This window comes from Carettochelys insculpta, chromosome 1 (genome assembly GCF_033958435.1).
Source record: "Carettochelys insculpta isolate YL-2023 chromosome 1, ASM3395843v1, whole genome shotgun sequence".
In the NCBI taxonomy this organism is placed as follows: Eukaryota; Metazoa; Chordata; order Testudines; family Carettochelyidae; genus Carettochelys; species Carettochelys insculpta.
Window position 1 is genome coordinate 47289229 of NC_134137.1, and position 11280 is coordinate 47300508.

An 11280-nucleotide genomic window follows, 5' to 3' on the forward strand; every position below is an offset into this window, starting at 1 on the left:
ACAAGACTGAAGGGGGATCTGATAAGACTTCATATACATTAAAGCTATTATGAAAAGGTCAGAGATCAATTGCTTTCCATTCCTCTGGAGGTAGAACAAGTAGTAATAGACTTAATTGTAATAAGTGAGATTTCAGTTAGATATTAGGAAAAGCTTTGTAACTATCAGGATAGCAAAGTACTGGATTAAGCTTCCATGGGAGGCTGTGGAATCCCAATATTGTTTTTTTTTTTTAAAAAACAGGCATCATGGCTGGTCTAGTTATATACGGTCTTGCACCAGCCTGGAGGAGGAGGGATGAACTAGATGATCTCTCTAAGTCCATTTTCTGCTCTACATTTCTATGATAAACAGTAATAAGGCAATCTCATGACCCCATGTTTCCTATGACTCTGTCTCAGGCTATGTCACACTACAATGTAAATTCGATCTTACTAAAATCAATTTTCTAATGCTGGGTTTTATAAATTCAAATTTGACTATCCTCACCTCCCCACAAAGTCCTCAAGAAGTTGACTTACTGCTGCCACACTCAATCATGAAACTTTGACTGTTGCAGCAATGCATTGTGGGAACCTATCCCACAGTTTCCTCAGCCCTGTAGCATGCTGGTATTTTTGCTAGTGCAGTATGGGAAAAAATATTGTACAAGTGGTTTTGGGTATCTTCCCACATTGCATTGCCCTCAGCCATTTTTTCAGCGTGAAAGAAGTAAAAGTACTTCTAGTGAGCAGGGAATCCCAGGCAAAGTAAAACCAAATAGGCTGTCTTCAGGTGCTAGCACTCCTACAGCCTTTATGATATCAGTTAGTCATTTGCCTCCAATGAATCTGGCTCACTTCTCATTTGGTGTGGACAGTCCCTGCTCAGCCCAAATCCAGCAGCAGGGAGGCTGCAGTGAAATTATTCAGATTCCCCACCCAAACTCTTTGTCTTCCAGTCTCCAGGGATTGCTCACTAGATTATAAAGTAGATGCTGTTTTTCTCATGAGTACTCGTGAGGCAGGGGCGAAAGACTTGCCACCACCTCACCTTACATGTATATATTCCCAGGGTCCAGGAACCTAATTAATGGAGCCACAACGGATTGGCTCCACCACTTAGGTAGGCAGCCCTTCATTCTCTCATGTGCAGCTATGGAGGCATGAATTTTAGAGAGAATTCGTGGACCACTGGTGGTCCATGGACCACAGTTTAAGAACCTCTGGTCTAGATAACTGTCCTGCCATGAGTGGAGAGGACTAAACTAGACAACCTCTTGAGGTTCCTTCTAATCCTATAATTCTATGATTTTCAGCAAGAAAAGAGCACAGAATCCTTTAGTTTCCCACTTAGTACTTGGTGTTTATATTAAACTTTTCACATACATATTCTGCTTCACCATGATTAATCATTGTTGTTTTTGTGAGTCCCTGTCTCAGCTGATCTGTCAGACTCACTCCAAATTCTGATGTAGTGATTTCATCCACAAGAGGTCTCTCCTGCCTCACATGATTGACTGAAATATTTGACTTTGCTGGAGTTTACTGGAATATTACATTGCTTTTCTTAATGAAAGCACAGATGGATTAAGAGGTATGTATTTTACTTTTGGCACAACCTCCGTCAAAATACTTTGTGTCAAATTGAGTAAGGCCAAACTTTTCAAATTTGGGTTCCCAAATATAGGCACCTAAACATAGCTGGATTTTCAGAGGCTCTTTCAGCTCCCAGTGGGTCCCACTCAACTTGGGTTGTACTGAAGGCAGAGCTACTATAAGGAAGTCATTTGTAGCTGCCAGTGTTTTTCGCACTGTGTTCTCTATTTCTTATCCAAGATAGTTTAGATGATACAGTACTTAAAACACAGCATCTACTGAGCTCTGTGCTCTACTTGTATTTTTACAGTTATGCATATACATATAAATATCTGCATGACTAGTGTTGTATTGTTAAAATTATAAAAATAAGCTAACAAAAATTATAGTAGTCTTTTATTGTATTATTGGTTTTGTATCGTTTTCAGCTTATTTTATTGAAATAATTCTGCTAGTTACCCTATTTCTCAATACGCCACTTTCAGACTGAATCTTTGCCACATCACCAACAATCAAGTTCCAAATAGCAAACACAATCCAACTTCATACTGAGCAGTGTCAAGGCATTCCAGAGGTAATCAAGCTGCATCCTAGGGTATGTCTGTACTCATGAGGCAGAGGAGTCAGTGTGCCATGATCGACCTCCCAGGGATCAATTTTGTCATGTGTGTGAAGATGTGGCAAAATCGATATCTCAGGGCTCGGCCATCAACCCTGGTACTCCATGCTGACACATAGAGTAAGGGATGTCAGCGTGAAGAAAGTCAATCCTGATACGTCAATTTTAGCTATGCAAATAGTGTGGCTAGAATTGCATATCTGGGATCAACTTTGATCCCTAGTGTAAACCAAGCCTTAGCTTCATTTTCCAGCAGGAATTGGCATATGTTTTACTAGGGTTATATTTTGAAAGGTATCCGGAAAACTTCAGGCATAGGCATCCTTCCGACAGAAATGATTACAGGTTGAACCTCTCTAATCCAGAAATCTCTCATCCGGCAACATCCGTAATCTGGCATGATTATAGTTAGCCAGATGACCGCTTATCATGGGTGTGGCCAAGGTTCTCGTGGCCCCATAAAGTTTATTTACAGCCACCCATCCTGGCTTTCAGTGTTCTGTGCTGTTATTTAGATGTAATTTACCCCAACTGTCTTCTAAGAGTCCAGTAAGCAGTGGAAGTGTTGGTAACGTGCTAGCCAATACCGACCTCCCACAGTCTGGCAAATTCTCCTGTTCGGCACCAGTCAGGTCCTGAGGGTGCAGAACTAGAGACATTCAGCTTGTAATATGTTTCCCATCTTATGGCTGTGCCTGCTGCTTAGCCAAGGGTCTTACTCTAAGAATAAAGCCCCAGATGGACTGTGATTTTTTATCGTAACTAGCTAATTGATAAGAATACCTAAATTCTTTACGGGGGTGAAACGATAAGTCTTCTAACAATAAGCACTGGAAACCCAAGGGGAAATATGAAGTAGTTTTGCAAGGTACTCATCAGAAGACACAAATGTTATCCTTCCAGCAGACCAAGAATGGAAGGAATAAATTTACAGACCAAAGACACGACATTCTGATGCTAAATCAGAAAATACATCATGCTTTTGGATAGTAGCCATCATTGCAAAACTACTGTACAGTGTAATAGGAGTCATGTTTGTGGCCAATCTATCACTACAGAGTTCATAAGGAGAAAGTTCACCCAAAGGAAATAATACTTCAAATTCATGGAGTAATATTTTGTCCTTAGTCATGCACTAAGTTATAAATTACATAAAATGTTAACTTGACTCACAGCAATGATGTTTCTTAACATCAATAATTTATTTTAAATTTAGTTAGGCAAGAAAGAAAACCTTTTATGGTACCACTTAAAATATTTTGCTTTTTTAAAAAACAGAAAGCAGTAACTAACTAACTACTATAGCAGGGCTCTTGAAAAGAGAAAGAGAGAGAGACCAACATTTTCAAAATTAGGTCCATAAACCTAGCTTCTTAAAATTTGTGTTTAGATACCAACTTGATTTTTAAAAGTGCACAGCAATGAGCAACTCCCACTGAAGTGGGTGGGTGGGAGATGAGTATCCAGCACTTTGAAAAAAATCTGGCCTTGGATTTAAAATCCTAAGTATGGACTTAGAACACTAATACATTTTGCCATCCATTTTTCAATCCATAGGCAAAATTCTGTGCTATAGGCCACATCCATGGCGTGAGATGGGTTCACTGGAACCCACTGCACAGGGCAAGTGGCACATGTACAAGATGTATGCTGTCTGTTTGGAACAGTCATGTGGGTTATCAGTGTGGCAGGGTAAACAGGACAAGGTTGTCCAGGGAAAGGGTCTGGGCAGACAGAGATCTTTTAATCTGTGGATCCTTCAGTTCTTCCTCTTCTCCTTGGTGGGACCCACAAAAGCTATTTCATCCATTAGACTGAAGTACATCCAGAGCTCCTCTACAGCCCGAAGTACAGGACTTCTTTCCCCCTTAACATGGACATACCCAATGGATACGGGTATAAATTCAAAATTTTTTGACGTTAATGGGGTGCAAATAATAGCAGAATTTGGTTCATTGTGTGTTTGGTTTGCTGGTTCCATAGTAATAACTAACAAACCAATAAATAAATATGTGTATATTAACATTCATATGAATTAAAGGCACATATAATTAAAATTATGTACCCTCTTATAGCCTGTGTCATCATACAGCCCAACCTCTCAAAGATAAATTTAGGGTTTAGTTTGAAGAAGGAATGCCAGTTCTAGTTTACAGTATCCACAGGACTTTCCTAACCAGGACACTAACTTTATTACAGGAATTTTCAAGAAACATCACAAGCTAGTTATGGTAAATGGGGAATATGTCTTGGGAAAATACAGACATCAAACCTGAGTATTGTTTTGTAACAAAATAGCCATTATTTTAATCAAGAGTTTTAGAATTTCTTGTAATACAGTAAATTATCAACTCCACCATGAAGCCTCTAGGGGTTCCATGCCAGTCCCACGATAAAAGATTCTGGCTCAGATGTCGCCCAAATAAACAAGGTCCACGACAACAACCGAGTAATCAGAGCTGGGTGAATAAGTTGGTTACTGAAAGAAAATTACAACTAACACATATACTATCAATTGGACTGTGGAATGTTCGAACACTGTGAGTGACTGGAAAATTGGAACTGCTTCAGAAGGAGATGGAGAGATACCGTGCAATATACTTGGATTGGCGGAGATGCATTGGACAACATTGGGAGAGATGTATGGTTGCAAAGTCATTTGGTCAGGGAACAAAATAAAGCATGAAGCAGGAGTCGGATTCCTTCTTAGCAAAATAGCTAGAGGAGCATTGTTAGGATACAAACCAGTGAGTGCAAGAATGACAGTAGCAATATTCAAAGCAAAACCATTCAACATCTCAGTCATTCAGGTGTATGCACCCACCTTGGACCGTACAGAGAAAGAGATGAAGCTATTCTATGAAGACCTGACAAAGAAGCTGGAAGAGGTATCAAAGACGGATGTGTTGATTATCAGAGGAGATTGGAACGTGAAGGTCGGAACAGATAATGAAGTTTAAGAGATGTTTGGATACAGAGAAAGAAACAGACAAAGTGAGAAACTACAAGAGTTTGCTATGGAGCATGAGATGGTGATCTGCAAAACAAGGTTCCAAGAAAAGGACTGTAGGAAGTGGGCATGGTGATTGAATGATGGGAAGTCCAAGAACACGATAGATATGATTTTGATAAGAAGATGGGTAATATCAATACAATAGTGTTGAACTTTCCAAAGAGTGGATATAGACTCTGACCACAGTTTAGGGATCGCAAACATCAAGAAAAAGCTCAAGAGATAGTGTAAGACACAGTTTAAGAAAAGAGGAGATGTGGCGAAACTAGGTGAGGAAGAAATAGGGAATGCATACAGAGCAATGCTCAAAGAGAAGATTAGAAATGTGGCCACTGAGAAGGACCAAGATAAGAGAATCGAAGGGCTAGCCACGGTGATAGACGAGGCAAATGAGCAGACAGTTCTGGAAGAAGAAGAGATCAATAAAAACTGGATTACTCAGGAGACACTGAAGTTGATCCAAGAGAAGAGAGCATTGAGGATCAGAAGGGATGTTTCCAAGAGGGCAGAACAGAAATATATGGTGAAATGCAATGAGGTGAGCAAAGCAGACAGAAAGGATAAGGCAAAATGGTAAGAGGAGCAGTGTGAAGATATACAGAGGTATTATGGTGAATGTAAACCCAGCGAGATGTATAAAATGATAAGGAATATTAATAGGAAATGGCCTATTAGAAAGTCCAACAAACAAAATGAGTTCAAACTAGCCAGAGACATAAAGGGTAACAAGAAGTCATTCTATAAATATATTAGAAGCAAGAGGAAGACCAAAGACAGGGTAGGCCCACTACTCAGTGAGGAGGGAGAAACAATATCAGGCAGTTTGGAAATGGCAGAAGTGCTTAATGACTTCTTTGTTTTGGTCTTCACCAAAGTCTAATGCAGAAATGCCCAACATAATGCATGCTGGTGGGAAGGGGGTAGATTTAGAGGATAAAATAAAAAAAAGATAAAGTTAAAAATTAGTTAGAAAAATTAGATGTCTGCAAGTCACCAGGCCCGAACAAAATGCTTCCTAGAATACTTAAGGAGCTAATAGAGGAGGTTTCTGAGTATTTAGCTATCATTTTTCAATAGTCCTGGAAATCGGAAGAGATTCTAGAAGACTAGAAAAGGGCAAACATAGTGCCCATCTATAAAAAGGGAAAAAAGAACAACCCAGGAAACTACAGACCAGTCAGTTTAACTCTGTGCCAGGAAAGATAATGGAGAAAATAATTAAGGAATTCATGTGTAAACACCTGGAAGAAAATAAGGTGATAGGTAACAGCCAGAATGGATTTGCAAAGAACAAATCATGCCAGACCAATCTGATAGCTTTTTTCACAGGATAAAGACTTGTGGATAAGGGAGAAGCAGTGGAAGTGGTTCACCTAGACTTTAATAAAGCATTTGACATGATCTCACACGATCATCTTATCAATAAATTAAGCAAATACAACTTAGATGGGGTCACTATATGGTGGGTACATAATTGGCTGGATAACCATTCTCAAAGAGTAGTTATTAGTGGTTCACAGTCATGCTGGAAGGGCATAACAAGTGAGGTTCTGCAGGGATCTGTTATGAGACTGGTTCTATTCAGTATCTTCATCAACGATTTAGATATTGGCATAAAGAGTATGCTTATTAAGTTTGCAGATGATTCCAAGCTGGGAGGGTTTGCGCAACTATTTGAAGGACAGGCTCATTGAAAATAATCTGGATAAACTGGAGAAATGGTCTGAAGTAAACAGGATGAAGAAATTGGAGAAAGTCCAGAGAAGAGCAACAAGAATGATTAAAGGTCTAGAGAACATGAGCTATGAGGGAAGACTGAAAGAACTGGGCTTGTTTAGTTTAGAAAAGAGAAGACATGATAGTGGTCTTTAAGTACCTTAAAGAGGTTTACAAGGAAGAGGGAGAAAAATTGTTTTCCTTGGCCTCTGAGAATAAGACAAGGAGGAATGGGCCTCAACTGCAGCAAGGGAGGTTTAGACTAGGCACTAGGAAAAACTTCCTCATGGTCAGGGTGGTTAAACATTGGAATAAATTAACTAGGGAGGATGTGGACTCTCCATCGTTAGAGACTTTTAGAGCAGGTTAGATAGACACCTATCAGGGATAGTCTAGACAGTGCTTGATCCTGTTGAGAGGGCAGGGAACTGGACTTGATGACCTCTTGAGGTCCCTTCCAGTTCCAGAGTTCTATGATTCTGTGGCAGCCAAAGCAGATGGCGATTGAAGACAAGAACGAAGACGTGCTCATGAACAAGGAGAAGGTTGTGCAGCAATGGACAAGATATTGCACTGATCTATACAAAGCACAGTTGGACCCAAGTGTCTCAGAGAGACTGATCGAAGGACTGAACATTGACAGCAAGATGGATATTTCGAAGGAGGAAGTAGAAAGAGCAGTGAAACGACTAAAGAACAAGAGCCCTGGAAATGATAAGATCATGGGAAAGTTGATTAAACATGGCGGAGAAAGTATGATTCTGGAAATACACCAACTATGTAATAGCATGGAAAGAAGGGATGGACAAAATCCTAAGGAATGGACAAAATCTGTGCTAGTGACAGTACAACAAGTCATCTAGGCAAAATGCTGATGATGATACTGACAGAGAGACTGAGATTGCAGATAGAAGAACATCTAGCAGACAAGAAAGCAGGGTTCAGGAAAGATAGAAATACCATACAGCAGATATGGGTACTAAGACTGATAGTGGAGAAAGCTCAATGAAAGAACAAGAACACTGACACTTGCTTCATGGATTTTCCAAAGGCATTTGACGGTATAGGTCAGAAGGTGACTTGGGCAGTGTTGGAGTCATATGGAGTACATAGCAGACTGATATGGTTATTGAAGGCTATCAGTGACAATGTGAAGGCAGTGGTGAAAATGTGTGGAGAGCTGGGAAGTTGGTTTAAAACAAGTAGAGGTACAAGACAAGGAGATCTGATATCACTGAATATCTTCATCACGCATCTAGAGAGAGTGATGGACAAGATCAAGGAAGAGGTAGAAGATGATATGTATGCATGGGATAAAAATTAACTTGAGGTTCACGGATGATATAGTTATCAAGTAAGATGAGGAGAAACTAGAGAAACCAGTGCAGGTGCTAAATGAGGAAGGGAAGCTGTACGGACTGGTTACGAACATTGATGAAACAGAAAAAATGGTATTTTGAGATAAGGAAATAGGAAGGAAGATCAGTGTAGATGGGATTGAACTAGAGAAGGTAGAGAAGTTCCCATATCTGGGTAGCAACATAATGTACGATCTGGACTTTAAGAAGAAAATAGAAACTAGAATAGCAAAAGCAAGAACAAGTTTGAAGGCAATGGATAAGATCTGGAAAAGCAAAGTGATTAGCTTACGAATGATGCTGAGCATCTTGAAAACATGAGAATTCAGCAGCATGTTATATGGATGTGAGACATGGGTGAGAGCAAAAGATTTGAAGAGAAAAATATTGGCATTCAAAAGGAGTTGTTATAGAAAGATCCTGAGAATAGGATGGATGCAGAATGTCACCAAGGAGGAATTATATAGGAAGATACAGCCGAAAGAGAACCTGCTGCAGAAGGTTATACAATGAAAGTTACAGCTATTCGTGGATATTTGCAGAATGAATGATTAACGAAAAATCAAGACCCTGCTATTGGTCATAATGGATGGTTTGAATTGGAAAGGCAGACCCCACAGAGAATGGGTAGATGATATGGTAGATTGGTGCGGAGCTAGTCCACAGAAACTAAGCCACTCCACACTGGACAGGGAAAGATGGAAGAAAATAGTGAGACAGACATCAGACACCAACGGGTGCAGAGCCCATGGTTGTTAATGATGATGAGTAAATCATCCATCATATTGTATATGAGACTCTCTTGTTTTCTGAAGTACATACTGCACATTCCAAAATGTGATGCATTATCAATCTCTTGTAATGGGTCTCAAAACTTCTCTGTATATTAAAAAATGAGAACTCTACGAAGTGTTTTCAAAGGAAACAACAAACTTCTCAGTGCAATAGTAGGACTCATTGCTGGTTAATATTCCTATAACTTTGTTTGTAAGCTATCTGGAACATTTTAGTCTTGGCAAAATTCTAGGGCATACAGCAGAAAGGGTCTTTTGTGTCAAGGCACAGCACTGAGTAACTCCACCATGAAGCCACTGAGAGCTCCATGCCAGTCCCAGCCCTGGATGAAGGAGGAGGGTTGGTCAGATGTGTGTCAATGCACTGACCATCAAACAATAATACGAATGAAATCTGATGCCAGTACAACCAAGTGTAAAAAGATGCCGGCTCGGATGTTGCCCGGATAAACAAGGTCCGTGATGCCAATTGAGCGATGGGGGTTGGGTTGATAAGTTGGCTACCGAAAGAAAATTACACCTAACACATGTACTATTCATTGGAACATGGAACGTCCGAACACTGCGGGCAATTGGAAAATTAGAGCTGCTTCAGAAGGAAATAGAGAGATATCGATGTGATATACTTGGACTGGCAGAGATGCGTTGGACGCGATCAGGAGAGATATGTGGTTGCGAAGTCATTTGGTCAGGAAACGAAACGAAGCACGAAGCATGAGTTGGATTCCTTCTTAGCAAAACAGCTAGAAGAGCATTATTAGGATACAAACCGGTGAGTGCAAGAATGATGGTCGTGTGATTCGAAGCAAAACCGTTCAATATCTCAGTCATTCAGGTGTATGCACCCACGTTAGACAGTATGGAGGAAGACATTGAGCTATTTTATAAAGACATGACAAAGACGGTGGAGGAGATACCAAAGCAAGATGTGTTGATCATCGGAGGAGATTGGAATGTGAAGGTTGGAACAGATAATGAAGGTTGGGAGTGTCATGGGAAGGTTTGGATATGGAGAAAGAAACGAACAAGGTGAGAAACTGTTAGAGTTTGCTACAGAGCATGAGACAGTGATTTGCAACATGAGATTCCAACAAAAGGACTGTAGGAAGTGGACATGGTGATTAAGTCCAAGAACATGATAGATATGATTTTGATAAGAAGATGGATATCATCAGTACAGCAGTGCCCAACTTTCCAAGGAGCGGATATAGACTCAGACCACAGTCTAGTGAGTGCCAACATCAAGATAAAACTCAAAAAAAATGTAAGACACAGTTTAAGAAAAGAAGAGATATGGCGAGGCTATGTGAGGAAGAAACAGGGAATGCATACAGAACAGCACTCGAAGAGAAGATTAAGAATATCGCCACAGAGAAAGACCTTGATAAGAGAGTCGCAGGAATAGCCATCTCTATAGAAGAGGCAATTGAGCAGACTGCTCCAGAAGAAGAAAAGATTAATAAGAAGCGGATTACCCAGAAGACACTGAAGTTGGTTCAAGAGAAAAGAGCATTGAAGATCAGAAGAGATGTTTCTGAGATGGCAGAACAGCAATATAGGGTGAAACGCAATGAGGTAAGGAAAGCAGCCAGAAAGGACAAGGACAAATGGTTAGAGGAGCAATGTGAAGATATCAAGAGATATTAGGGCGAATGTAAGGCCAGGGAGGTGTATAAGACAATTAGGAATATTAATAGGAAATGGCAACTGAAGCCCATGGTGATCAAAGATGAGAACGAAGAAGTGCTCATGAACAGGGAGATGATTGTGCAGCGATGGACGAGATATTGCACCGACCTATGCAAAGCACAGTTGGACCCAAGTGTCTCATAGAGACTGATTGAAGAATTGAAAGAGATATCTCCCCCGAGCATCGAGCGTGAGACCAATATTTCAAAGGAGGAAGTAGAAAAAGCAATGAAACGACTGAAGAACAACAAGAGCCCTGGAAATGATAAGATTATGGGAGAGATGATCAAATATGGCGGCGAAAGCATAAGTCAGGAAATACACCGACCATGTAATATAGCATGGAAAGAAGGAAAGGCACCTCAGGAATGGACAAGATCTATGCTAGTGACAATACCCAAGAAAAGAAGAACATTGGAGTGCAAGAACTACAGAACAATTGCCCTAACGAATCATCTAGGTAAGGTGCTGATGATGATACTGACCGACAGATTAAGATCGCAGATAGAACATA